The sequence below is a fragment of the Coregonus clupeaformis genome, chromosome 26, assembly GCF_020615455.1.
Source record: "Coregonus clupeaformis isolate EN_2021a chromosome 26, ASM2061545v1, whole genome shotgun sequence".
NCBI lineage: Eukaryota > Metazoa > Chordata > Actinopteri > Salmoniformes > Salmonidae > Coregonus > Coregonus clupeaformis.
In genome coordinates this window covers 15,025,643-15,053,545 of record NC_059217.1, presented here as the reverse complement: position 1 = coordinate 15,053,545, position 27,903 = coordinate 15,025,643, and the positions used below count along the sequence as shown (strand labels likewise).

The following is a 27,903-nucleotide window of genomic DNA, read 5'->3' as shown; positions in this document are numbered from 1 at the left end:
TCTTCAATTTTATCTGTGAGCAAGAATAAATAAACAAACAAAAAATAGTTTCTCAGGCAGTCGATATAACGAATCAGCATCGTTTTTATGGCTATATACAAAGAAATGTCAATAGAAAAACAGGTCAAACGACATGAAATGCAGCTAGTTTGCCGTCTTACCAGCTTCAGTTTGAAGTGATTGCGTTAGCTCTGTAGTTGGCTAGCTCCTCTGAAGTGTCCTGACGAGAGAGCACATTTTCTATGAATTTGCGCATCATTAGCTCATTGTTATGGATGTATCCAAAACAGCTTAAACAAATGCAAATGCAGCTACTTTGCTGTTATTATAGCTGCACTGTTTGACCTGACTGTGTTAGCCGTAGTTGGCTAGCTAGCAAGCAAGGGATAAGAGCTGGCAACGGAACATTTAGAACGAACAATATAGAACAAAAATACTTAATGACTGGGTCGTGTCCCTGGCAACCTAACCGATAGAATGAACGTCCAGCCGGCTTGGCTAGCAACCATAGATGTGTCGGGACTAGGCCTATATTTCAGCTGAGGGATGAAATAGCAGCCTATGAATACATTGATCAAAATAACGTTTTTTATAGAATTGGTAACCCATTGTAGAAAAACAATTGTACACTCGAGGTTGTGCAAAACAACTTTTTTAGCACGGCTGTGCTGACCTACGGTACATGGCTCTGCCATGCTAAAAAGGTTGTTTAGGACGCCCTCTCGTGTACAATTGTAAGTGAATGTCTAGAATTAGAACAATATTCAAAATTCTAAAAGTTGGCCCAACTCTCTAAATACAGTAGGGTGTCCACTGTATACCGGGGTATTTTGAAAAAAAACACGGGATGGTTTTTCAATACCGTTGAAATTATTTCCTTTAAGTTTTTCAATATATTTTAATTTTTATAGCAATTTTTTAAGTAAATACCTGCAGGCAATGCATTAGGCGAGAAAGCAGACCGCGTTCTTCATTTCACCTGTCACAAAGTCAGTGTTCTTTTTGCTTCAATAGAGTGATCAGGGACATGCAACTATAGTTTTCCTTCACAGAAAATACATTAGTGCAACACATTCGGCAGAAAATAGCTTCATTTTCATCAGATGAAAACAGAAGTGCAATGCTATTTGGCTGGCAGTAAATGAGCTTACAATGAGAAAGCAAGGTATGTTTCGCAAAAACGATGCATGGCCATCATATTTCTAATGTTTAGGCCTATCATAGAAAGAATGAAGCAATTTAGATCTGTGTTTACAAAACTGTACCGATAAAACGCATAAGAAAAATAAAATAAAGGTAAAACACATAAGAAATGCGCTTTATCTTTTTATCCTGCGTGAACAACGCAGAATTCTGTGTTAATACGACCCCTAAGTCTAACTTGCTAAGTAAATGGCTGAATTAATAAGGTGACGGAGCATCATATTGTGTTAGCTTTCTGCCGTGTTTGAGAAGTCAAAGCCCTTTGAATGAGTTATTTGTACAGCTGCCACTGCTATCTTGATTTCGTTTTATGTCCTCCCCGTTCTCACCCTGTCTGCTCATCCCCCCTCTTCTCAGAGCAGAGCAGGCATTTGCATAATGTCTCTCGTTCACATTTGCTTGTAAATGTAAAAACATTGACATTCGGTAACTCCTACCGGTATATGTATAACTTTATGAGCTGGATTGCATGTCTTTCAATTTCGTCATTTTCGTTTGCGCTTGTTAGCATATTTAGCTAGCAGCCTCCATGGAAATTCGATATTACTTGTGATAATTTTGTTAGCATTTTGGTAATAGACGCCCAATGGGCTTTTTTTGCGTTTTTTGGCACCCCCTTGTGTACTAAGCTGGTATACCGTAAATCCCGGGGTGAGAGAAGGACGGTATAATGATATAGAAATGTGGATACCACCTAACACTAGAGTTGACCCACTCTGCACAGAGTGGTTGAAAACATGCTTTGGTGATAATTTTCCTTTCTTACGTTATAAAATACATTTTACGAAGGCAAATATGATTATTCATGTACTGAATCGTTCAGTGGGGCCTTTATCTAACATATCATTAACATTAACTGATTTTGTAACTTAATAGACAATACCGATAATAAGTACCAAGCTCTGTTGACATAGCGGTGCAGATTTCTCATAACTTTTTAGGACTTTACATTTTGTGGTTATAGTCATCAAAGTTGTTTCCGTTGGTCGCAAAAACCTAAATTAGCATGACACGAGCTGAATTAAATGTATAAGGCTTTGAAAATGTAAAGCTTGGTATACGCTCAGTGCGCTGTTCACATTTCACAGACATACGTTTGTTTTTCTGAGAAATCTTTGAAACAGAACAGGAATTTCAAATTATTATGAAAAATGTATACTAAAATATGAAAAAACTACATCTCAAAATCGATATCCATCTTACCTCTATATTGTTTCATGTCCTGCGGATTTGAGAAGAAAGATGACGAGCTCAATAGGAAAGTAACCAGTAGCCTTAATTCTTTAGTCACCCTAATTATTGCCATCCTACAAGGGTAAACTCTCCAAATACTTTTGAAAAGATCATGCTAGAGACATTACATTTGGACCATTGGTTTTCTTAGAGGATTATCTACATGTTATTTTACCTATTGGTCAAAAGACACGTTTTTGATTGTACACCCTAAATATAGGGCTCTGAGCAGGTCCAATACATGGGTTGGTTGTTTAGCCTGCTGGAATTTCTGTTCTACCTGATAATTAATTGCACACACCTGGTGTCCCAGGTCTAAATCAGTCCCGGATTAGAGGGGAACAATGAAAAAAATGCAGTAGAACTGGCTTCAAGGTCCAGAGTTGAGTTTGACGGGCTTAGACTGTTGACAACATGTCAACCAGTGGAGGCTGCTGAAGAGAGGATGGCTCATAATAATGGCTGGAATGGAGTCAATGGAAACATAAATACATTTGCACAATGAGTACTTGTAGTCTCTCAAATCCATCTTTACATTTGTTGGTTAGCTAGCTAGCAAATTTTTTCCATATTTGCATAGACATGACATCAGTCAAAACACCTTAAAACAAGACACGGTATAATAAGATACAACGAGCTGAAACGAGACACCTACAATCTAGGAACATACAAAGAAGGAACTGCCAGATGCGTCATAACAGCCCAGAAGTAATGCCGCACTGGGAGCCACATTTTAAATGGAACACATTGAATATATTGAGCAGGGTGGGGGAATCGCAATAAAACACGATTTAAGTGTATTTTCAGAAGGGCTGTGGTGATTTAACGTAATACATAAAAAATACAGTTGAAGTCGGACGTTTACATACACTTAGGTTGAAGTCATTAAAAGTTGTTTTTCAACCACTCCACTAATTTCTTGTTAACAAACTATAGTTTTGGCAAGTCGGTTAGGACATCTACTTTGTGCATGACACGTAATTTTCCAACAATTGTTTACAGACAGATTATTTAACTTAGAATTCACTGTATCACAATTCCAGTGGGTCAGAAGTTTACCTACACTAAGTTGACTGTGCCTTTAAACAGCTTGAATTCCAATGATGTCATGGCTTTAGAAGCTTCTGATAGGCTAATTGACATAATTTGAGTCAATTGGAGGTGTACCTGTGGATGTATTTCAAGGCTCAGTGCCTCTTTGCTTGACATCATGGGAAAATCAATAGAAATCAGCCAAGACCTCGGAAAAACAAATTGTAGACCACCACAAGTCTGGTTCATCCTTGGGAGCAATTTCCAAACGCCTGAAGGTACAACTTTCATCTGTATAAACAATAGTACGCAAGTATAAACACCATGGGACCACACAGCCATCATACCGCTCAGGAAAGAGACGCGTTCTGTCTACTAGAGATGAATGTATTTGGTGCGAAAAGTGCAAATCAATCCCAGAACAACAGCAAAGGACCTTATGAAGATGCTGGAGGAAACAGGTACAAAAGTATCTATATCCACAGTAAAACGGGTCCTATATCGACAGGCCGCTCAGCAAGGAAGAAGCCACTGCTCCAAAACCACCATAAAAAAGCCAGACTACAGTTTGCAACTGCACATTGGGACAAAGATCGTACTTTTTGGAGAAATGTCCTCTGGTCTGATGAAACAAAAATAGAACTGTTTGCCCATAATGACCATCGTTATGTTTGGAGGAGAAAAGGGGTGGCTTGCTAGCCGAAGAATACCATCCCAACCATGAAGCACGGGCGTGGCAGCATCATGCTGTGGGGGTGCTTTGCTGCAAGAGGAACTGGTGCACTTCACAAAATAGATGGCATCATGAGGAAGGAAAATTATGTGGATATATTGAAGCAACATCTCAAGACATCAGTCAGGAAGTTAAAGCTTGGTCGCAAATGGGTCTTCCAAACGGACAATGACCCCAAGCATACTTCCAAAGTTGTGGCAAAATGGCTTAAGGACAACAAAGTCAAGGTATTGGAGTGGCCATCACAAGGCCCTGACCTCAATCCTATAGAACATTTGTGGGCAGAACTGAAAAAGTGTGTGCGAGCAAGGAGGCCTTCAAAACCTGACTCAGTTACACCAGCTCTGTCAGGAGGAATGGGCCAAAACTCACCCAACTTATTGTGGGAAGCTTGTGGAAGGCTACCCGAAAAGTTTGACCCAAGTTAAACAATTTAAAGGCAATGCTACCAAATACTAATTGGGTGTATGTAAACTTCTGACCCACTGGGAATGTGATGAAAGAAATAAAAGCTGAAATAAATAATTCTCTCTACTATTATTCTGACATTTCACATTCTTAAAATAAAGTGGTGATCCTAACTGAACTAAGACAGGGAATTTTTACTAGGATTAAATGTCAGGAATTGTGAAAAACTGAGTTTAAATGTATTTGGCTAAGGTGTATGTTAACTTCCGACTTAAACTGTATACATCAGATGTTATTGGGGAGCTATTTCATAGTTTTTTCATGGGTACATTTTCCCATTTCAATCTTATAGCAACCCTTTGCTTGGCGTGACTGTTATAGGCAGAGCAAATCATCCAATATGCCCTTAAAATATTGTGATATGCAATCTGGAATTAAAATTTAAGAGGACCAGAGCTTCTATAGTGAAACAAATCACACATCTGTGCCGTTTGCGAGCGATGTTGTTAGGCAACATTGTATCGTTGTTTCCTCTTCAGAGTGCACTGGTGAGCAACATAATTTCTGTTCAACGAGACAACCACGAGTTTAGCACTACATCCACACGTTTGAATTATCTGAATGATGATGATGAAGAGGGTGATTGAATTTCCAATATACAACTGGGGTTGGCAACTGGGGTTTGGCCTCCAGACAATTTCTTCTTGAGCTTGCAGCTAGTCGGCAGGCCAAAACATAATTAGGCTATTAGCAAATAGCCTACTAGCGGCCCAATTCATAGCCCTCCAAAGTGTAGGCTACACTACACATTTAGCACGTGGTTAGTAGGCTAATCAATTCAATGACAATAAGATCATTTTGATATGATTACAGTGGTAAAAATCACCAATGTCTATATGAATAGGCCTACCTACCCTATTAAAAGATATTCATCGTACCGTATTTCTCCAATGCCAAACCAGTGTGTCTTGTTTGCAACAAAACTGTTGCTGTTTGCAAAGAATTCAATCGGAGATGTCATTATGAATCTAAGCATGGTACTTTCAGAAGTTGATTTTCCACCCCAGACATGAGGCCCGAGTCCGACGCAGAAAGAAGGAGTGCACGGTGACATTGTTGTAGGAAATAGCTACAGGCCAACTGACAAATACAGTGCTATGAAAAAGTATTTGCCCCCTTTCTAATTTTCTCTACTTTTGCATATTTGTGATACTGAATGTTATCAGATCTTAAACCAAAACCTAATATTAGATCAAGGGAACATAAGTGGACAAATAACACAACAATTAGATATTTATTTCATAAACAAAGTTATGCAACACCCAATTCCCCTGTGAGAAAAAGTAATTGCCCCCTTACACTCAATAACTGGTTGTGCCACCTTTAGCTGTAATGACTCCAACCAAATGCTTCCTGTAGTTGTTGATCAGTCTCTCACGTCGCTGTGGAGGAATTTTGGCCCACTCTTCCATGCAGAACTGCTTTAACTCAGTGACGTGTGGGTTTTCAAGCATGAACTGCTCGTTTCAAGTCCTGCCACAACATCTCAATTGGGATTAGGTCTGGACTTTGACTAGGCCATTCCAAAACTTCCAATTTGTTGCTTTTAGCAATTTTCATGTAGACTTGATTGTGTGTTTTGGATCATTGTCTTGCTGCATGACCCAGCTGCGCTTCAGCTTCAGCTCACAGACGGATGGTCTGACATTCTCCTGTAGAATTCTCTGATACAGAGCAGAATTCATGGTTCCTTCTATTAAGGCAAGTCGTCCAGGTCCTGAGGCAGCAAAGCATCCCCAAACCATCACACCACCACCACCATGCTTGACCTTTGGTATGATGTTCTTACTGTGGAATGCAGAGTTTGGTTTTCGCCAGGCATTACTGGAACCATGTCGTCCAAAAAGTTATACTTTTGAATCATCTGTCCATAGAACGTTCTTCCAAGAGTCTTGATGATCATCCAGGTGCTTTTTGGAAAACTTGAGTCAACTTTATGGACGAGATGGGTCCCATTATGCCTGGCAAAAACCAAACACTGCATTCCACAGTAAGAACATCATACCAAAGGTCAAGCATGGTGGTGGTGGTGTGATGGTTTGGGGATGCTTTGCTGCCTGCCTCAGGACCTGGACGACTTGCCTTAATAGAAGGAACCATGAATTCTGCTCTGTATCAGAGAATTCTACAGGAGAATGTCAGACCATCCGTCTGTGAGCTGAAGCTGAAGCGCAGCTGGGTCATGATCCAAAACATACAATCAAGTCTACATGAAAATTGCTAAAAAGCATCAAATTAGAAGTTTTGGAATGGCCTAGTCAAAGTCCAGACCTAATCCCAATTGAGATGTTGTGGCAGGAATTGAAATGAGCAGTTCATGCTTGAAAACCCACACGTCACTGATGTAATTGTTGTGTTATTTGTTCACTTATGTTCCCTTTATCTAATATTAGGTTTTGGTTGAAGATCTGATAACATTCAGTATCACAAATATGCAAAAGTAGAGAAAAATAGAAAGGGGGCAAATACTTTTTCATAGCACTGTATATGGATAACATAATTGCATCTGTCAAACCGATAAGCCTACCTCTTATTTCTTAAATGGTGTTCCAATAAACCCCTCGTTAGTAAATTTGCCTACTCAACTTTCAGCCCTGGGTGCTGTCCATATTGATTTTAGAAATAGCAATCCATATGCGAGTGGTAGCTGCATCTCAACTAATATTTGTTCTAATTTATCCAATTATATTAAATTCTCTCATTTTTTATCATGGGCATATTCCCACTAATATTGTAATTAAGCTTTCTTTTTTGCGTTTTATACTTTTTAGCAAGGTGTTGCTGCTTGCTTCTATTTAGGCTATGCCAAATCATTTGACTGCTGTTGGTTGAGATTCTTGTATACTATTCCTTTACAATTTGCTGTAGCGAATAGAGAAGACCATATACAGGACGTGCACCTGATTACGCATAGAAGTAGGCCTATAGGCTACTTGGCAAATGTAGGCATATAAATGTGCCCATTTGGGGATCTGATAGTATTTCTGATTGGCTTAACGCACCACTACTAATGAGCTGTGGAGCTTCTCAAAGTAATGTTTTCTTCATCTCAAACAGCAAGCAAGCAAAGTCTGTTTTTACATCTATTGAGAATGATAATAGTTCCTCAATGCATTTGAAAAATCTTTCCAGCTCTCTCACTTTTGATAAACACATGGCATGCTCTAATCCAGTGGAAACATCATAGAATAGGCCTAGCTGATGACCTCTTATCCCTTGCGCAAACAGCCTACAGCTGAATCTGTCCCGACCTCACTGGGGTGGGAAGCTGAGGGTCCATAATTTTTTATACAATGTTGCAAGTTTGCTAGCACAAGCTTTGGGCAGGACAAAAGTTGGTTGTTGATACAATGTTTCAAGTTCATTGCAGACAGGCCATGAGTAGCCAATGTGATTTATAGGATATTTATTTTTATCTGGATATTTTCTACCTGCATGGTGCATGTTTTCATTTGTTGGCTTTACGTAGGCTTTTTTTACATAGTTGGCAATGGCAATAGAAGTTACTTTTTAGGTTAGTATCATTTTCATTTAGATAGAATTTTGATTAACCACATGACAATGATTTTGAGATATGAAGACGTTATCATAAATGAAATGAAACTGTTCCACGAAAATGTGCATATGAAAACCATAACTGGCACACAGATCGGTAGAAATGGTTTGATAAATTGGCATTCCACATGCAGACTCCTCGTGTAGCCTATTACCGACAACTTCAGGAGAGTAACGGCTGAGAATGGTAGGGTCAGGTTTAGTTTTTTTCTTCTTCTGGTTATCTCTGGTTTCCTCTTGAGTTATTTGCATCTTATTTCATCAAACAGTGTGCTTAAAGCATCAGAAAAGCTCAATGCATATAGTTGATTTTATTAAAAACACACTGTTAATTAAAAAAGATATACTATATATGGGAAAATACACGTTTAAAAGTTTAGACCAATCGATTGGTTGAAAGAACAGACTACTTTCGGTCGACCAATATTTTTTTGGGTCGGGGACAGCCATAAACTCCTGGTTCTCAGTCAAGCGAAAATGATACAATGTATCACTTGATGAAACAACAATACAATGTAGCCTAACGACATCGCTTGCAAACTGCACAGATGTGAGATTTTTTTTCCGCTATATAGCACTGGTCCTCTTAAATTTTCATTCCAGGTTGCATATCACAATATTTAAGGCCATTTCGGATGGTCTGCTATGTCCATAAAAGTCACGCCAAGCATAGGGTTGCTATAAGATTGAAATATGAAAATAATGTACCCGTGAAAAAACTATGAAATAGCTCCCCAATAACGTCTGATGTATATATTTAAATGTATTACATGAATGGTGACCACTGCCCTTCCGAAAATACATTTAAATCGTGTTTTAATATTTTTAAAAAATCCACCCTGATCCATGTATTCAATGTATTCCATTTAAAACTTGGCTCCCTGTGCGGCTTTACTTCCGGGCTATTTTTATGCATCTGTTAGTTCCTAGCCTACGATTCCCCACATGGCAGCTTCTTATCATTGTTGCTAGTTATCTGACCATTCAGAGGGATCCAGCGTTTGTCAGAATTTACTTTTCGTAGCATGTTTAGGAGAACGTACGCAGCAGATAAGGAGAATAAACGTGGCAGGTTAGGGGAATTATGTTAAGGTTAGGAAAAGGGTTAGCTAAAATGCAAAACACTTTTGTCGTAAATTTGACAAAAGCTGAATCCCATCTAGACATTACACTGTTCAGAATCATAACAACGCACACCTTCCAGCCACATCATTTTCGTGACGTTGTCAGCCAACCCGTCTGTGAATTGTAACTGTTCTGAAATAACCCCATATTTCCATTCTGACATAAGACAAGGCACGAGAACTGAAACACAGGGCAGGCTGACAAAAAGTTTGGAAAAGCAAAAATATTGGCATTCACTAAACTGACGACAAACGTTATATTATCTAGGTAGCACATTAGCCATCATTAAACAACTGACAACCTAGTTAGTTAACTGCTGACAGTACATAACGTTAATAGTAACGTGCAAGAGAAACGTTATAAAACAGCTGGATTGCTAGCGGGCTAGCTAAAATTATAGCACGATGAAAAGTGAAGTCGCATTGCTTTCGTCTTGTTTGCTAAAACTTTCCGTGGAATATGTACAAATTACGCGGTAAAGTCGCTTAGTGTGTTAGCTAACTAGTTAACTTTCACCTGTGGCAGTGGTATGGCCACTGGAAACTAGCTAACGGTAGCTGGCTAGCAAACTTCTGCATTCTTACCAGGAAGTGGGAGCCTCGCTAGTTATTTTCGGGTGGTGATGGCGGTTTTCTCTTTGGGGCTTAACGTTACTTTTCCAATCCAAGGTCGTGCTGCAGTCGAGTTGTAGGGCCGCTCTTGTGTGGCACCTTTCCCTGTGCACTAACACTTTTCAGAGAAAAAGAAAAAGTAGTAAAAGTAGCTAGTTGACTATGTATGTTCCGAAAGTCTCCGTCCGCCCCTCACCATTCCTGGCCCGTGGCAGTATTGTAAACAACCCAGGATTGACGGGGCGGGGTAAACGTCAAAGAATGGAGGGGAACTGTCAAATACCACGGGCGGGAAGCGTGAAACGAAAGTTTTATTTTTTATTTTCAGTGATCTTTAGGGGCAGGTTTACAGGTATCAGAAGTAGTATCTTATATAGTACCACAATATAAGTCACAATACCCATAAAACCTAGCGGTCAAACACAGAAATGGTTCCAGACGTTTTTTCACCATTCATTTTTTCCATAGTGGATTTTAGAACGTCTTCAAATAACAACTGTGTTTCGTGTAGGCTTACCCTGGCGTGACGTTTTGATGTTTATCAATAAATTCGCCTGAATTTACCCTCCAAAAATGAAACGCTAATTAGCCGCTAATGTGGCTATCATACAGAACTACAAATGGCAGTCTCAAGCTTCATGTCACTCTGGGCCATGATGATTTGACTGCTGAATTGAGGCAAAGGTAAACATCTCTGGATTAACAATCTTATGAATAAATTGTCTAAATTTGTTTACATTTATAATTCTGTTAACTGTCTTGGGCAAATTTACACAATACCCGTTATCTAGCTAGCTAGCTCATAGTTACTAACTAGTTAGCATCATTAGCCGGCTAAATGTCTACATTAGCCTGGCTAGATATCTACATTAGCCTGGCTAGATGGCTACATTAGCCTGGCTAGATGGCTACATTAACAATCTATTTGTCTAGCCATTTAAATGCATGACAAATTAGTTCTAAAAACGAGCTTTCCTTGGTTTTTATAAACCAACAGTCTAGCTTGCAAGCTAATGTAGCTGGTGAAGCTTGGCGTTTTTGATGTTTGCTTGTTTGTGTCTGTGGGTGAGGGGTGGGTACTTCAAGTACTACTTAGCTTGTAGCTACCCTAGCTAGGTGTATTATTCTGGTCTGGCTTTTTGAAAGGTTTAAGAGATGTGCTGATTAACATCTTCTCTTGAGTCAACAGTGTGCTAACGTTACTGCAGGAAGACATTGATCTGTTTTCTGTTACCATCTGGACAGCATATCATTGTTTTAGCTAGTAGGCAAGGTTATGTAACCTTATTTAGTCCTACCTGCTATGGTTTTCAAGTGCCACTTTAGTAACTATGGTTTTGGGAAACAGCTCAGAGATTTAACGATGCTCATACAAAGGTTCTAACAATGAATTTAGCCTTAAGATGCTTTTGGAAAACCTGGCATGTGTGGTACAGTCTTTCATATGTGTAGTAGTTTGTTGCATCATATTGCTTAGTTTATCATTTGTGTCAACTTTGAATTCAATCTAAGCCACAAATTGTTAATGTCCTCCATTTCGGACTTGACCTTTATAGACGCAAGCCTGAAGACATTCAAGCAGCACTTTGAGAGCAAGCATCCCAAGTCTCAAATGTTCCCAGAACTGGTTGATGTGCAGGCCTAAGTGACTAAACACACTCAAATGGACCTACAGCTGGGGTAAGATTCTTTCACCATTCACACATACAGTAGTAGACATTAGTGTTAACCATAATGTTGTCAACAACATGTTGTCCTCAATGCTTAAGTTGTATTGTGTATGGCTCAATTTGTGGAAATGCTGTGATCACTCATAGTCTTTAATGTTGTGATTCACAGTCACATGATGACCACGAGTTGAATGCTGCAGCTGAGACGGAATGATGTCGAATGACACACGCTGAGAACCTGAGTGACTGGACATGGGAGGGCCTGATATTTGTGACCACGACCTAAAAGGGTTGCAGAAGCACACCAGCACCCCCATTTATGTGTATTGTATGGCCAACCACCTCTCTAGTTGCACCTTATTCCACACTATACCTTTTATGCCTCATGGACCCTCAACTTCAGACACTTTGGAATTCTCTATCTTATCTCTATAAACCCACCCCACCTTCACTGATTTTCCATATGCTGCTTCCTTCACTTGTTCTTCTCCTGATTAGATTTGTTTCACCTGTGCAACGCTGTTCTCCTGTTTATGGGGTTCAGACTGAATCCAGTGGTAAATGTGCTCCTTACAATTGACAGCAGCAACATGGACCTGGTTAAATTGTCAAGAAGGGTGTTGATATAGCTGCGTATAGGCATGGCTTTCTTGTTTTTAAGTCTGTGTATTTCTATTTCTCATTCTGCTGGAGTTGACCTAGTATTTTATATTAAACCTACCTTACATATCCAGTTGTTTCTACATTTGTAACTCACCCACCAAAAATCACAATATGCTGTTTTACATGTAGTTATTTGTGCTGGTCTAATTCCTATAATGGAAAAGCGGAACAATCTGTGTGCTCTCAGATAGTAATAATAGTTCATATGGTAGCTCAGCTGGTAGAGCAACGGCGCTTGTAACGCCAAGGTAGTGGGTTCGATCCCCGGGACCACCCATACACAAAAAAAAAAATGTATGCACGCATGACTGTAAGTCGCTTTGGATAAAAGCGTCTGCTAAATGGCATAATATTATTATTATTATATGGTGCTCTTTGATGTCCCAGGTTTGTGGCATTGATTAATAAATAATTGAATCTTTACTTCTAGTCAGATGTTTATATGTTATGTATAAAAGGTATATGTATGCATTGTTTACTATTTTGATTTCTTTAAAACAATGCAATTGTTGGAGTTAATGTGTTTGATGTGAATGATGTGGATTATGGATACATTCTGTAATTCGTTAATCTGGTTTTGAACCTGCAACAGAACATGTAAACAACTTAGTTCTTAATTGCTTTAATACAGCACTGCATTCTGACACCATTAATTGAAATAGATTTCACCTCATTCACATAGTTGGCAGAAATTATAAGGGATTAAATATAGACCTCCACTGGCTGAAAGAGATGATATGGTAAAATAAGGATGTTGCTAATATCATCAAGGTAGCTAGCTAGCTTCTTTGCAACAAAAAAAAAACCATATTCATGGCCCATTGTAAATATCTGACCACTACTAGGATAGTATTATGTACAAGACAAGACCAAATGCATAAATAAACCAACAAATATTAGTTAAATAAAATATGGAACATTAATTGAAAATGTTCAATATATCTTTCGTTTTGGATTAAGGTGTCTAGTAGCTAGCAAAGTGTCAGCTAGAGATGACGTGCAGGATGTATACTTTGATGCTAATTATCATTTTTGAATCTGAGAGTAAATAGAGCTGAATATATTGATAAAAGTCACTTTGTCTGAGAGAGATTTACATGGTTATCAAAACGTCACACCAGGGAAAGCCTACATGTAACACAGACCTTGTTCGAAGTGGTTTAGAAATCCCCTATGAGAAAAATGAAAGTTGAAAAAACTATTGGAACCATTTCCGTGTTTGACCGCTAGGTTTTATGGGTATTATGATGTGTCCACTGTCGGGCTCTATAGAACAGGGGTGTCAAACATACGGCCTGCGGGTGGATTTTTTGGGTGAGGAAAACGAACTCAATATACTTGAAAATGACTAAAACCAAATTGAAACTGTGTAGAAATTATAATGGACCTACATTCATACAGTGTCTTGACTGTGTCCAGCTCGCTAATAATCACCCAAATAAAAGCTAGACAGTCAAGGAGCATCGAAAATTCCCAAAACGATAGAGGACTATTATTTGCTAATTTTGATGCAGAGGAAATATAACACATTTTCAGTGCGGCCCTCCGGAGCTCTGTGAAATCAGCTACATTAAGCGTCATTAACGGGTCCAAATCACGTAAAAAGCTTCAAAATAAATGTCCTCCGTTTACTTGAACACAATATCACAAACTGTAGTATTTTTTTGCCTGTTTCAAAATACATTCTATTTCTCTGATCCTACCCTCCCCTTTTCATGCTATATTAGCTGGTATTGAGGCATATTGTTGAGTACTAGTGGTTATTTGTAAATAGGGACTCTGCCAAGGTGGGTAAATGAAATAAAAGATGCAATCATGTTCAAAAACATAATTATTTTAATAAGGGGACATAGAAATGTGTATTAAACAATAATATTAAATATAAATGAGTTGAAAAGGAATTAATTATTGAAATTTCAATATTCTTAAAATCTTCAATATGTAACTTTTTGGGCAAGCAGACCAAATTCACATAGAAATGTTTGTTATAGATCTGTCATTCCCATTGAAAGCAAGTCTAAGATGCGGTAGATATGTTCTATGTGCGCTAGTTCTATTATGCTTCCTGTTCTTAAGTTTAGCTTTTGAGTCTTTTACTTTCGGTTTTGTACACCAGCTTCAAACTGCTGAAAATAAAAATATTTTTCGTTATGGAAAATATATTTCACAGCGGCATAGATGGTACAATGATTCTCGACACAATGACTGCTTGTTTTGTCACAAACTGAAATTAGGCAAACTATTATAATTTTATCAACCAGAAGAGAGAGAGAGGGAGGAGAGTGAGACAGAGATGTGGAGAGAGGGAAAGAGAGATAGATAAATAATTTAGGCTCTTGAAACACATCAGTGCATTACATTTACATTTACGTCATTTAGCAGACGCTCTTATCCAGAGCGACTTACAGTTAGTGAGTGCATACATTGTTTTCATACTGGCCCCCCGTGGGAATCGAACCCACAACCCTGGCGTTGCAAGCGCCATGCTCTACCAACTGAGCTACACAGGGCATTGTTAGATGTGCGGGGATCCAACACCCAAACATTTATTGAGACAGGATTTTGAGTGAGAATGTTGTTTATCATTATTACCATCTCCCAGAAGCAGACGGCCATCTCGCTGTGGTTCTGCAGCACAGCCTAGATAAGCAGACGCCCAGGGAGAGAGACAGCGGACACTCCCCCAGAAACAACTTATTCACCTGAGAGGCAGGGAGAGAGGGGGAAGAGAGATATAGAAAGGGGAAGAGGGAGAGAGAGAGGGGGAGAGTGAATACAGTTTGGTTAGCACAGCAGTCACAGCTACATTCTATGGCCAGTAATGCAGTGGTATCACCATAGCAGCGTTGATACTCTCACTGGAATTTGTCATTGATAACAGATGCATTTGTAATTTCGGTCTATATAGAACAGTGCTGTGAGGGGATAGTGCTACAAATACTGGCTGCGTCCTATTCCCTACATAGTAGGGAATAACCTCTAACCTCGCTGGCATCCATGACAGTTGTTACTCCCACAGCCAGAGCCAGGTGGGTACTTTAGACAAGTCTCTGTCGAAGAAGCGTGCGTTGGCCAGGATGGTGTCCTGAGCCAGGGTCTTCACTCTGGTCCTGGACAACAGACTGGAGCCTGGCTTGTTGAAGGCAATGTTGTAATTCCGTCCAATTCCAGACACAGACAGGTTGGGTTGCATTGGCTGCATTTTGGTATTGATGTTTGATAGTCTATTGTTTTCTGAACTGGTTTGTACGTGTGGATGTCATTGAAAAAGTATGTGCCCCATAATACAAAATATATTTTCTGTTGTACCAATGACATATCTGAACAAGACTATAAACTTTAAATATAATTCTATCGTGGGTCTGTCTGTCTGTTTGATTGAGCATCATTGGCATCATTATTGTCGTCCTCCCCATCTCCAACAAATTGGTCAATTCTTCAAGCAGCTTTAAAACAGAATAGAATACTAAGAATCTACTCCATTCTATCCTATCATCATTATCCTCCCTACCACCACCAAAGACACCACCCCATCGCAGGAATACATATTAGGGGTTTTATTTACTCCACCCAAAACAAGATACGTCATGAAAGACGACAGGGATGAAGCCCAAAACAAACACGGAATATACACTACCGTTCAAAAGTTTGGGGTCACTTAGAAATGTCCTTGTTTTCGAAAGAAAGGCCTTTTTTTTTGTCCATTAAAATAACATCAAATTGATCAGAAATACAGTGTAGACATTGTTAATGTTGTAAATGGCTATTGTAGCTGGAAACGGCTGATTTTTAATGGGATATCTACATAGGCGTACAGAGGCCCATTATCAGCAACCATCAGTCCTGTGTTCCAATGACACGTTGTGTTTGCTAATCTAAGTTTATCATTTTAAAAGGCTAATTGATCATTAGAAAAACCTTTTGAAATTATGTTAGCACAGCTGAAAACTGTTGTGCTGATTAAAGAAGCAATAAAACTGGCCTTCTTGAGACTAGGTGAGTATCTGGAGCATCAGCAATTCTGGGTTTGATTACAGGCTCAAAATGGCCAGACTAAATAACTTTCTTCTGAAACTCGTCAGTCTATTCTTGTTCTGAGAAATGAAGGCTATTCCATGCGAGAAATTGCCAAGAAACTGAAGATCTCGTACAACGCTGTGTACTACTCCCTTCACAGAACAGCGCAAACTGTCTCTAACCAGAATAGAAAAAGGAGTGGGAGGCCCCGGTGCACAACTGAGCAAGGGGTCAAATACATTAGAGTGTCTAGTTTGAGAAACAGACGCCTCACAGGTCCTCAACTGGCAGCTTCATTAAATAGTACCCGCAAAACACCAGTCTCAACGTCAACAGTGAATAGGCGACTCCGGGATGCTGACCTTCTAGGCAGAGTTGCAAAGAAAAAGCCATATCTCAGACTGGCCAATAAAAATAAAAGTTTAAGATGGGCCATGCAAATTATCCACCAAATTCTCTTTACCATAAAACTGGCAAAAATGCTCTACAAAAGACACTAGTGAAGTTAGGCATATTGGCAATGCTTGAATTGGCCTGCCAATATAGTTCTACTCAAACCATGTTACAATTATATTTCAAAACTGCAGCTTCCAACGACCTCACAGCAAAGTTGATACTGCAGTGAGATTTCAAAACTTTTAAAACCATGACCAGAGAGAGATTGATGTCAATGGTATTGGTTGTAGTGAAAGGCTAGTTTTTAGTGACAGGCCAGTTTTAGTCACAGGCCATGCTGCAGCTGGACACCATAGTTGATGTTGTGGATGTGTAACCTAGTTTCAGAGCATTTCATATTATTCTTTACGTAAATCCAAGAAACTCCATTTAGTATGATATGTTATGTTTCGTATGGTATGTATTAATTTGTGGTTGTCCATCACCCATTTCATATGATAAGTTATGAATTACAATTTGTATTATACGTTACGAAATAGCAAAGCATACAATATGTATCAAATTTGCAAAATGTATGATATGTTACGAATTCTAGCTTGGTGATGTTTTTGCCTTAAGTTACCATCTGTCTTATGTAACCATAACAAACGTAACATATCATAATATTTGAGTGTCACAGATGTACGTTTACTATGTTACGTCTGGTCTATGAGACCAGGTTGGGATGTGGGCTCTGCTCCTTACTCCCTATGTGATTTTTTGAATGAATTGTAATATCTTTCCTTTAAAATAAAACAAATAAAATAGCTGCTTGTATTTTGATCAAGTACAATGCAACTGAATTGAAAACTATCAGGGGGGTGTATGGGTAATATTAATATGAATTTGAATCAGGCCACTTCTGGGGGGATTCTGGCAAGAAACCGGCAGTGTCGGCTTAGTTCTGGAAGACGGAATCGGCCTGATGTACTCAGGCCGATTCTGGGCAGTCATTCCACCGATTAAATCAGTTCCGGTGCACCGGATAGGGCCGCGATTGGGCCGAGTCCTCTTTGCTAGCTGGGAGGATTTTTACAGGGTTCAAGTTCAATGTCTAATTTAACTGAAGAAATGCTTAATATATAATAAAACGATAACTTACATTGCCATAAATGCAAGGACAGAAAAGTAATGTTTATGTTGCACGATTTTGGACAAATCTGTCAAGACACTAACCATGATAAAGGGTTAAACATAGGTTTTAAACCAACTCGTGATTTTTATTGAATATAGCTATGCTCTCCCCTTATATCTTGATGTAATGACATGAAAAAAAAAAGTGCAGATTATTATCAATGACTTATCAACAGCTGTAACAAGTTGTCCACTGTAGGAAATCCTCACTGGTACCTCAGTTTATAGAAAGACCCATGAATACTTTCTGAAGGCACTGTAGGCTATTGCAGCATAGATACTGTGGACTGAGAGTGGGGGGGGGTCGAGGACACTGTGCCCCATCCAGTTACACCTGGACAGGGCCAATCTGAAAATGTTCTCTTCAAAACATGATTAAATCCTGTTCTGGTATGAGTTGACAGCAGTTAAACTTCCTGCAACAGTGTTGGTATTGTGCTGTTATTATTGTTGTTGTTTTTAAAAACACATTATCATTACAGTAAAAATATATATATAATACAGTAAATAGATCTTTGTTCAATAAATTGTTCTAAAATATTGTTTGTATTTTTAATAAATGTATGCTTAAATAACTTTTAAATATTTTGTCTTGCCCGTTCACCCTCAGAATGGCACAGATACACAATTCATGTCTAAATTGTCTCAAGGCTTAAAAAGCCCATGTTAACTTCAATTCTTCCCACAGTTGGATCAAGTTGGCTGGATGTCCTTCGGTGGTGGACCATTCTTGATACACACAGGAAACTGGAGCGTGAAAAACCCAACAACGTTCCAGTACTTGACACACTCAAACCGGTGCACCTGGCACCTACTACCATACCCCGTTCAAAGGCACTTAAATATTTTGTCTTGCCCATTCACCCTCAGAATGGCACACATACACAATCCATTGTCTCAAGGCTTAAAAATCCTTCTTTAACCCGTCTCCTCCCCTTCATCTACACTGATTGAAGTGGATTTAACAAGTGACATCAATAACGGATCATAGTTTTCATGTGTCAAACTCATTCCACGGAGGGCCGAGTGTCTGCGGGTTTTCGCTCCTCCCTTGGACCTGATTGATTAATTAAGGTCACTGATTAGTAAGGAACTCCATGGAATGAGTTTGACACCCCTGGTCTATGTCATGGAAAGAGCAGATGTTCCTAATGTTTTGTACACTCAGTGTATATTTTTGACATTGAATAATACAACCTGACAATTCACACAACCCTAATACAAGGCATCCGCATGTCTTTTCGTCCTCATTGTTAATAATCAACAAGTTGTAAGGAATAGTATTTTTTTCTCCCTACTTCAATAGCCTTTTTGTTAACCTCGCAAATATGGAAAAAGAAACGTAATTTTCTTTCTCTTCTTGAACAACAGTTGAAGATTAAAAGAAATGTCTCAGGGAAATCTGTCAATTCTGTTGGTGAATAATACTGTGTGGAATTTAATGGTATGGAGTTATATTGGGTTTCCTCTACACCCACATTTTCTTTCAATAAGATCAATGGCGCTCAGTGACAGATAGGGACACTCTTTTGTAACTTCAAATTTCAGGTTTCTGAGGGAATAATTAGATGGCTGGATGAAACGTAATGCATCAGGCAGCGAGGGGAGCAGCAACAAGAGATCCTCTTGGTTCAATTTGCACTCCACACACAGGCACCGCGTCTAGCTGTTTCTGTGGTGGAAATCTGTTTAATAATGGTGTTGGATTTCCATTGTTCTAAAATTGGCACACACCATTGATCTGCATTAAAGCAATGGCAAACTTATTTTCTCTCACTGATATTGTTTATTTTATTATGTTTAGCTGAGATCTTTCATTTGATTTGAGGATTATATTTTTTGTGTGTGTGTAGATTGTGTTCTCTTTCACTTTCTTCCCCATCTGCAAACTTCTAGGCGTCAGTCTTCTCCAGGGTACAATCAGCTGAGAAGGATGATGTTCTGACTCTATCTAAAGGGGGGGGGGTAATATACTGCAGCTGGAGAGGTGACTGAGGTGTCTAACTGAGGTATCTGAGGTAGACTGACTGACAAACATTAAAAAGTTGAGCTCTTTCTTAATTGTTGAAAATAAAGTGGCTCAGATTAAAAGGTGACATGGCCAAATGTCTTTAGTACAATATGTAACAATATTGCATATTTTTCCACATTTTGTTGTGTTACAAACTGGGATTAAAATTGATTTAATTATACTTTTTTTGTGGACGATCTACAGAAAATACTCCGTAATGTCAAAGTGGAAGACAAATTCTAACATTTGTAAAAGATTAAAGAAAAATAAAACTCGAATATATCTTGATTACATAAGTATTCAACCTTTGGCAGCGATTACAGCTGTGAGTCTTTCTGGTTAAGTCTGTAAGAGCTTTGCACACCTGGACTGTACAATATTTACACATTATTCTTTTTAAAAAATCTTCAAGCTCTGTCAAGTTGGTTGTTGATCATTGGTAGACAGCCATTTTCATGTCTTGCCATATATTTTCAAGCCGATTTAAGTGAAAACTGTAACTATGCCACTCAGGAACATTCAGTGTCGTCTTGGTAAGCAACTCCAGTGCCTTCAGAAAGTATTCATACCCCTTGACTTATTCCAAAATGTGTTGTGTTCAGCCTGAATTCAAAAATGGATTAGATGTTCTTCTCACCCATCTACACACAATACCACATAATGACAAAGTGAAAACATGTTTTTAGAAATTGTTGCAAATTTATTGAAAATGAAATACACTATATCGACAAAAGTATGTGCACACGCCTTCAAATGAGTGGATTTGGCTATTTCAGCCACACCTGTTGCTGACAAGTGTATAAAATCGAACACACAGCCATGCAATCTCCATAGACAAACAGTGGCAGTAGATTGGCCTTACTGAAGAGCTCAGTGACTTTCAACGTGGCACCGTCATATGATGCCACCTTTCCAACAAGTCAGTTCGTCAAATGTCTGCCCTCCTAGAGCTGCCCCAGTCAACTGTAAATGGTGTTATTGTGAAGTGGAAACATCTAGGAGCAACAATGGCTCAGTCGCGAAGTGGTAGGCCACACAAGCTCACAGAACGGGACCTCCGAGTGCTGAAGTGCGTAGTGCGTAAAAATCGTCTTTCCTCGGTTGCAACACTCACTACCGAGTTCCAAACTGCCTCTGGAAGCACAAAACTGTTCGTCGGGAGCGCCATGAAATGGATTTCCATGTCCAAACAACCACACACAAGCCTAAGAACACCATGCACAATGACAAGCGTCAGCTGGAGTGGTGTAAAGCTTTCCGCCATTGGACTATAGAGCAGTGGAAACACATTCTCTGGAGTGATGAATCACACTTCAACATCTGGCAGTCCGAAGGACAAATCTGGGTTTGGCGGATGCTAGGAGAACGCTACAGTGGCTTGCAAAAGTATTCACCCCCCTTGGCATTTTTCCTATTTTGTTGCCTTGTAACCTGGAATTAAAATAGATTTTTGGGGGGTTTGTATCATTTGATTTACACAACATGCCTACCTCTTTGAAGATGCAAAATATATTTTATTGTGAAACAAAAAAACTGAAAACTTGAGCGTGCATAACTATTCACCCCCCCACCCCCACCCAAAGTCAATACTTTGAAGACCCACCTTTTTTCAGCAATTACAGCTGCAAGTCTCTTGGGGTATGTCTCTATAAGCTTGGCACATCTAGCCACTGGGATTTTTGCCCATTCTTCAAGGCAAAACTGCTCCAGCTCCTTCAAGTTGGATGGGTTCCGCTGGTGTACAGCAATCTTTAAGTCATACCACAGATTCTCAATTGGATTGAGGTCTGGGCTTTGACTAGGCCATTCCAAGACATTTAAATGTTTCCCCTTAAACCACTCGAGTGTTGCTTTAGCAGTATGCTTAGGGTCATTGTCCTGCTGGAAGGTGAACCTCCGTCCCAGTCTCAAATCTCTGGAAGACTGAAACAGGTTTCCCTCAAGAATGTCCCTGTATTTAGCGCCATCCATTATTCCTTCAATTCTGACCAGTTTCCCAGTCCCTGCCGATGGAAAAACATCCCCACAGCATGATGCTGCCACCACCATGCTTCACTGTGGGGATGGTGTTCTCGGGGTAATGAGAGGTGTTGGGTTGCGCCATACATAGCGTTTTCCTTGATGGCCAAAAAGCTCACTTTCAGTCTCATCTGACCAGAGTACCTTCTTCCATATGTTTGGGGAGTCTCCCACATGCCTTTTGGCGAACACCAAACATGTTTGCTTATTTTTTTCTATAAGCAATGGCTTTTTTTCTGGCCACTCTTCCGTAAAGCCCAGCTCTGTGGAGTGTACGGCTTAAAGTGGTCCTATGGACAGATACTCCAATCTCCGCTGTGGAGCTTTGCAGCTCCTTCAGGGTTATCTTTGGTCTCTTTGTTGCCTCTCTGATTAATGCCCTCCTTGCCTGGTCTGTGAGTTTTGGTGGGTGGCCCTCTCTTGGCAGTTTTGTTGTGGTGCCATATTCTTTCCATTTTTTAATAATGGATTTAATGGTGCTCCGTGGGATGTACAAAGTTTCAGATATTTTTTAATGATCTGTACTTCTCCACAACTTTGTCCCTGACCTGTTTGGAGAGCTCCTTGGTCTTCATGGTGCCGCTTGCTTGGTGGTGCCCCTTGCTTAGTGGTATTGCAGACTGTAGGGCCTTTCAGAACAGGTGTACAGTTGAAGTCGGAAGTTTACATACACCTTAGAATAATTTGTAACTTATTTTGTACATAATGTTTCTTCCACTGTCTCTTATGACCGAAAAGAGCTTGTGGATATCAGAACAGCGATTACTCACCTCGAACTAGACTAAGATTTTTTCTTTAACGAGTCGGACGCAAAGGATTTACTCGAGATACCCGACCAGGCCCAAATCCCCATAATTCGCATGAAGACGCCGAAACAGGGGACACAGGTCGGGGTGCCTTGTGAGAATTTGTTGGCGAGTGGGTAACACGCCTCTACCATCTGTCCTATTGGCCAACGTGCAATCATTGGAGAATAAACTGGATGAGCTCCGTTCAAGACTATCCTACCAACGGGACATTAAAAACCAGGACAACAACCTCTCCCTCAACGTGATCAAGACAAAGGAGATTATCGTGGACTACAGGAAAAGGAGGGCCGAGCAACCCTCCATTCTCATCGACGGGGCTGTAGTGGAGCAGGTAGAGACCTTCAAGTTCCTTGGTGTCCACATCAGCAACAAACTATCACTGTCCAAACACACCAAGACAGTCATGAAGAGGGCACGACAATGCCTATTACCCCTCAGGAGACTGAAAAGATTTGGCATAGGTCCTCAGATCCTCAAAAAGTTCTACAGCTGCACCATCGAGAGCATCCTGACTGGTGGCATCACGGCCTGGTATTGCAACTGCTCGATCTCCGACCACGCGCTACAGAGGGTAGTGCTTACGGCCCAGTACTGGCACCAAGCTTCCTGCCATCCAGGACCTCTATACCAGGCGGTGTCAGAGGAAGGCCATAAAAATTGCCAAAGACTCCAGCCACCCTAGTCATAGACTGTTCTCTCTGTTACTGCACGGCAAGCGGTACCAGAGCGCCAAGTCTAGGTCCAAAAGGCTTCTTAACAGCTTCTATCCCCAAGCCCTAAGATTGCTGAACAGCTAATCAAATGGCTACCCAGACTATTTGCATTGACCCCCCCCTTTTTTTTACGCTGCTCCTACTCGCTGTTTATTATCTATGCATAGTCCTTTACCTCTACCTACATGTACATATTACCTCAACTAACCTGTACCCCTGCACATTGACTCAGTACCGGTACCCCCTCGATATAGCCTTGTTATTAACACGACTCAAGATATGACCCCGATGCAGACACAGGTGACGGAAGGTTCAATACACAGAGTAGTTTATTATACCACAGAAGGCAGGCAAAGGGCAGGTCGAGGACAGGCAGATCCGAATGGTCAAGGCGATGAGCGAGTCAAGATCCGTGGGCAGCTCCCGGGCTGCGAGCTCGTCTTTAACCTCCTCAAATAATCAGTGAAGGAACGTGTCGAACAGGGATTCCGGGTTCCAGGCACTCTCGGCGGCCAACGTGTGGAAATCAACCGCATAGTCTGCCACACTACGGGAGTCTTGATGAAGCAGGAGCTGCTTCCGGGCAGCCTCTCTCCCGGACAACGGAGAATCTAAAACCTTTTTCACCTCCGACACGAACTCCTCCAGATTGAAGCACATGGCAGATTGTTGTTCCCACACCGCCGTAGCCCAGGCGAGAGCCCTCCCGGCCATCAGCGTAATAAGGTACCCTGTCTTCGAGCGGTCCGAGGGGAAGGACGAGGGCTGCAGCTCGAAGATGAGGGAGCACTGGGAGAGAAACGCCCGACAGGTTCCTGACTCTCCAGCGAAGCGTTCCGGAGGAGGTAAGCAGGGTTTTCGGGAAGCCGGGGTGGGCTGGAGAGACGCGCTGCTGACAGCGGGGTTACTGAAGGGCTGGGAGGTTACTGTCGTGGCTGGCTGCCTAACCGACAATCCGTGGAATTGCTCCAGCAATGTATTGAAAGCACGGTCATGGCGTTCCGCCAAGGTCTGGAATCCTTCCAGAAGACTTCCAAGTAACTCCTTGTGTCTTCCAATGAGAGTCAGATAGGTACAGGATGGCAGGCAGGCTCGGGGTCAGGGCAGGCAGAAATGGTCAGAACCAGGATGACTAGAAAACGGACTAGAGAAAACAGGAGTACAGAAAAACACGCTGGTAGGTTTGACGAGACAAGATGAACTGGCAACAAACACAGAAAATGCAGGTATAAATGCACAGGGGATAATGGGGGAAATGGGAGACACCTGGAGGGGGGTGGAGACAAGCACAAGACAGGTGAAACAGATCAGGGTGTGACAGTTATTGTTATTTTATTTTTGCTCTTTTATTTTTTACTTTAGTTTATTTAGTAAATATTTTTCTTAATTCTTAAAACTGCATTTATAATGATCTCGGTTCGACAGACGCTGGGAGACGGGAAGCAAGTACATGGTGATGATTTAATAAATAAAAGACATGGAACAAAACACGGACAGCGTCTGGACAGGGGAAACAAAACAACATCAATGCAGACACAGGGATCAAACTGGGGAACAGACAGATATAGAAGGGGCAATCAACAAAGTGAAGGAGTCCAGGTGAGTCCAATGAGCGGTGATGCGCGTAATGATGGTAACAGGTGTGCGTAATGATGGGCAGCCTGGCGTCCTCGTGCACCAGGGAGGGGGAGTGGGAGCAGGCGTGTCAGCATTTTTGGTTAAGAGCTTGTAAGTAAGCATTTCACGGTAAGGTCTACACCGGTTGTATTCGGCGCATGTGACAAATAAAAATGTATTTGATTTGATTTGAAATGGTCAAATTCATAATTAAAACTACAGATTATTTACATTGTCACCAATGCAGAATTAAATCTGAACACATACAGAAATATGGTCAAATGTATTGCATAAAAATATATTTAATTTTATTTCATAAAATTGTTGTCTGCAAATGTCACGGATTCCCCCCGTACTGCTGCTCATTCCGTTCACCAGCTCCGGAGGTCTACGTCACCAGTCTTCTAGGCGTCACTGACCTGGATCATTACCACCAACCCCGGACTGTCTTGTCTCATTATGCACACCTGGTTCCCATTTCCCCTGATTAGTATGTGTATATATGTGCCCTCTGTTCCCCATTGTCCGTTGGTCTCGTGAGTATCGTGCGCTTCTTATTACGGGTCTCGTATTGTTTAGAGGTTCTCGTCCCGTGTATTGTTTAGAGGTTCTCGTCCCGTGTATTGTTTAGAGGTTCTCGTCCCGTGTATTGTTTAGAGGTTCTCGTCCCGTGTATTGTTTAGAGGTTCTCGTCCCGTGTATTGTTTAGAGGTTCTCGTCCCGTGTATTGTTTAGAGGTTCTCGTCCCGTGTATTGTTTAGAGGTTCTCGTCCCGTGTATTGTTTAGAGGTTCTCGTCCCGTGTATTGTTTAGAGGTTCTCGTCCCGTGTATTGTTTAGAGGTTCTCGTCCCGTGTATTGTTTAGAGGATCTCGTCCCGTGTATTGTTTAGAGGTCGTTTTTTCATGACTTACCTTGTGTTAGGTGTAGTAATAAAACCCCATACGTATTCCTGCGACTGTCTTCTAATCATTATACAGCATGACAGCAAATCTAAAGTTATAAGTATAATATCGCATCCTTAAAGATTAAACAGGTTATCGCTGTATTTTAACATGCATTTCAAATGATTACTTTTTTTTACAACATATGTTTGACAACATTGTGTTAAATGTTTTGTACACTATACATTGAATGTCCTGTTTATGTATGTATAAAATGTCAACTTGGTAGAGCCACAGGCATTATATATTTACTGTAAAAGACAACTCATGTTTTCTCTGTAGTATTTTTTTCTAACTGTCTGTGTCTGGGGTTGACTATGACTGCTGTGTGAAACACACAGAGGCTGCAGTCAAAGCCGATGTGATAGAGATCACACTTCATACAGCCAGCAGATGGAGAGATCAGAGGATAGGAGAGAAAGGGAGAGGAGCATGTGTCCAGGAGGTGTAGAGGTACACAGAGGTTAGAGTGAGGCAGAATAAAGCCGACCTGTTACAGCAGCAAGTCAGGGCATCTGTTTCCAAATACCATCTCCCAGCCACAGGAAAGTATGTGATGTTACTTATTGATAGCCAGATAAACTAGCAGGCAATGTGTGTGAGGTTTGCACTAGTTTATTCACCAATGAACGTGCTCAAGTATACAGTGCCTTGCAAAAGTATTCATCCCCCTTGGCGTTTTTCCTATTTTGTTGCATTACAACCTGTAATTTAAATGGATTTTAATTGGATTTCATGTAATGGACATACACAAAATAGTCCAATTTGGTGAAATGAAAAAAAAAAAAAAATTAACAAAAGTGTTGCGTGCATATGTATTCACCCCCTTTGCTAAGAAGCCCCTAAATAAGAGCAACCAATTACCTTCAGAAGTCACATAATTAGTTAAATAAAGTCCACTTGTGCGCAATCTAATTGTCACATGATCTCACTATTTATACACCTATTCTGAAAGGCCCCAGAGTCTGCAACACCACTAAGCAAGGGGCACCACCAAGCAAGCGGTACCATGAAGACCAAGGAGCTCTCCAAACAGGTCACTGACAAAGTTGTGGAGAAGTACAGATCAGGGTTGGGTTATAAAAAAATATCAGAAACTTTGAACATCCCCCATTATTAAAAAAATTGAAAGAATATGGCACCACAACAAACCTGCCAAGAGAGGGCCGCCCACCAAAACTCATGGACCAGGCAAGGAGGGCATTAATCAGAGAGGCAACAAAGAGACCAAAGATAACCCTGAAGGAGCTGCAAAGCTCCACGGCGGAGATTGGAGTATCTGTCCAAAGGACCACCTTAAGCCGTACACTCCACAGAGCTGGGCTTTCCTGAAGAGTGGCCAGAAAAAAGCCATTGCTTAAAGAAAAAAATAAGCAAACACGTTTGGTGTTCGCCAAAAGGCATGTGGGAGACTCCCCAAACATATGGAAAAAGGTACTCTGGTCAGATGAGACTAAACGTGAGCTATGTCTAGTGCAAACCCAACACCTCTCATCACCCCGAGAACACCATCCCCACAGTGAAGCATGGTGGTGGCAGCATTATGCTGTGGGGATGTTTTTCATCGGCAGGGGCTGGGAAACTGGTCAGAATTGAAGGAATGATGGATGGCACTAAATACAGGGAAATTCTTGAGGGAAACCTGTTTCAGTCTTCCAGAGATTTCAGACTGGGACGGAGGTTCACCTTCCAGCAGGACAATGACCCAAAGCATACTGCTAAAGCAACACTCGAGTGGTTTAAGGGGAAACATTTAAATGTCTTGGAATGGCCTAGTCAAAGCCCAGACCTCAATCCAATTGAGAATCTGTGGTATGACTTAAAGATTGCTGTACGCCAGCGGAACACCCATCCAACTTGAAGGAGCTGGAGCAGTTTTGCCTTGAAGAATGGGCAAAAATCCCAGTGGCTA

At 40.7% G+C, this 27,903-nt stretch overlaps 1 protein-coding gene and 1 long non-coding RNA gene across 2 annotated transcripts in view; one reads left to right on the top strand and one right to left on the bottom strand.

Annotated features, from left to right (window-relative positions):
- Positions 1-10,169, bottom strand: part of LOC121540415 (serine/threonine-protein kinase Nek7) — a 132,407-nt gene extending 122,238 nt beyond the window's left edge. Inside the window, exon 1 of the mRNA XM_041849270.2 lies at positions 9,934-10,169. The gene's annotated coding sequence lies outside the window, so the exon portion shown is untranslated. The remainder of the gene's footprint in view (positions 1-9,933) is intronic.
- Positions 10,170-10,417: 248 nt separating this feature from the next.
- On the top strand, positions 10,418-12,363 carry LOC121540416. Its single transcript, XR_005995491.2, has 3 exons — positions 10,418-10,644; positions 11,517-11,640; positions 11,800-12,363. It is a non-coding gene; the product is annotated as an uncharacterized LOC121540416 (long non-coding RNA).
- The last annotated feature ends 15,540 nt before the right edge of the window (positions 12,364-27,903 follow it).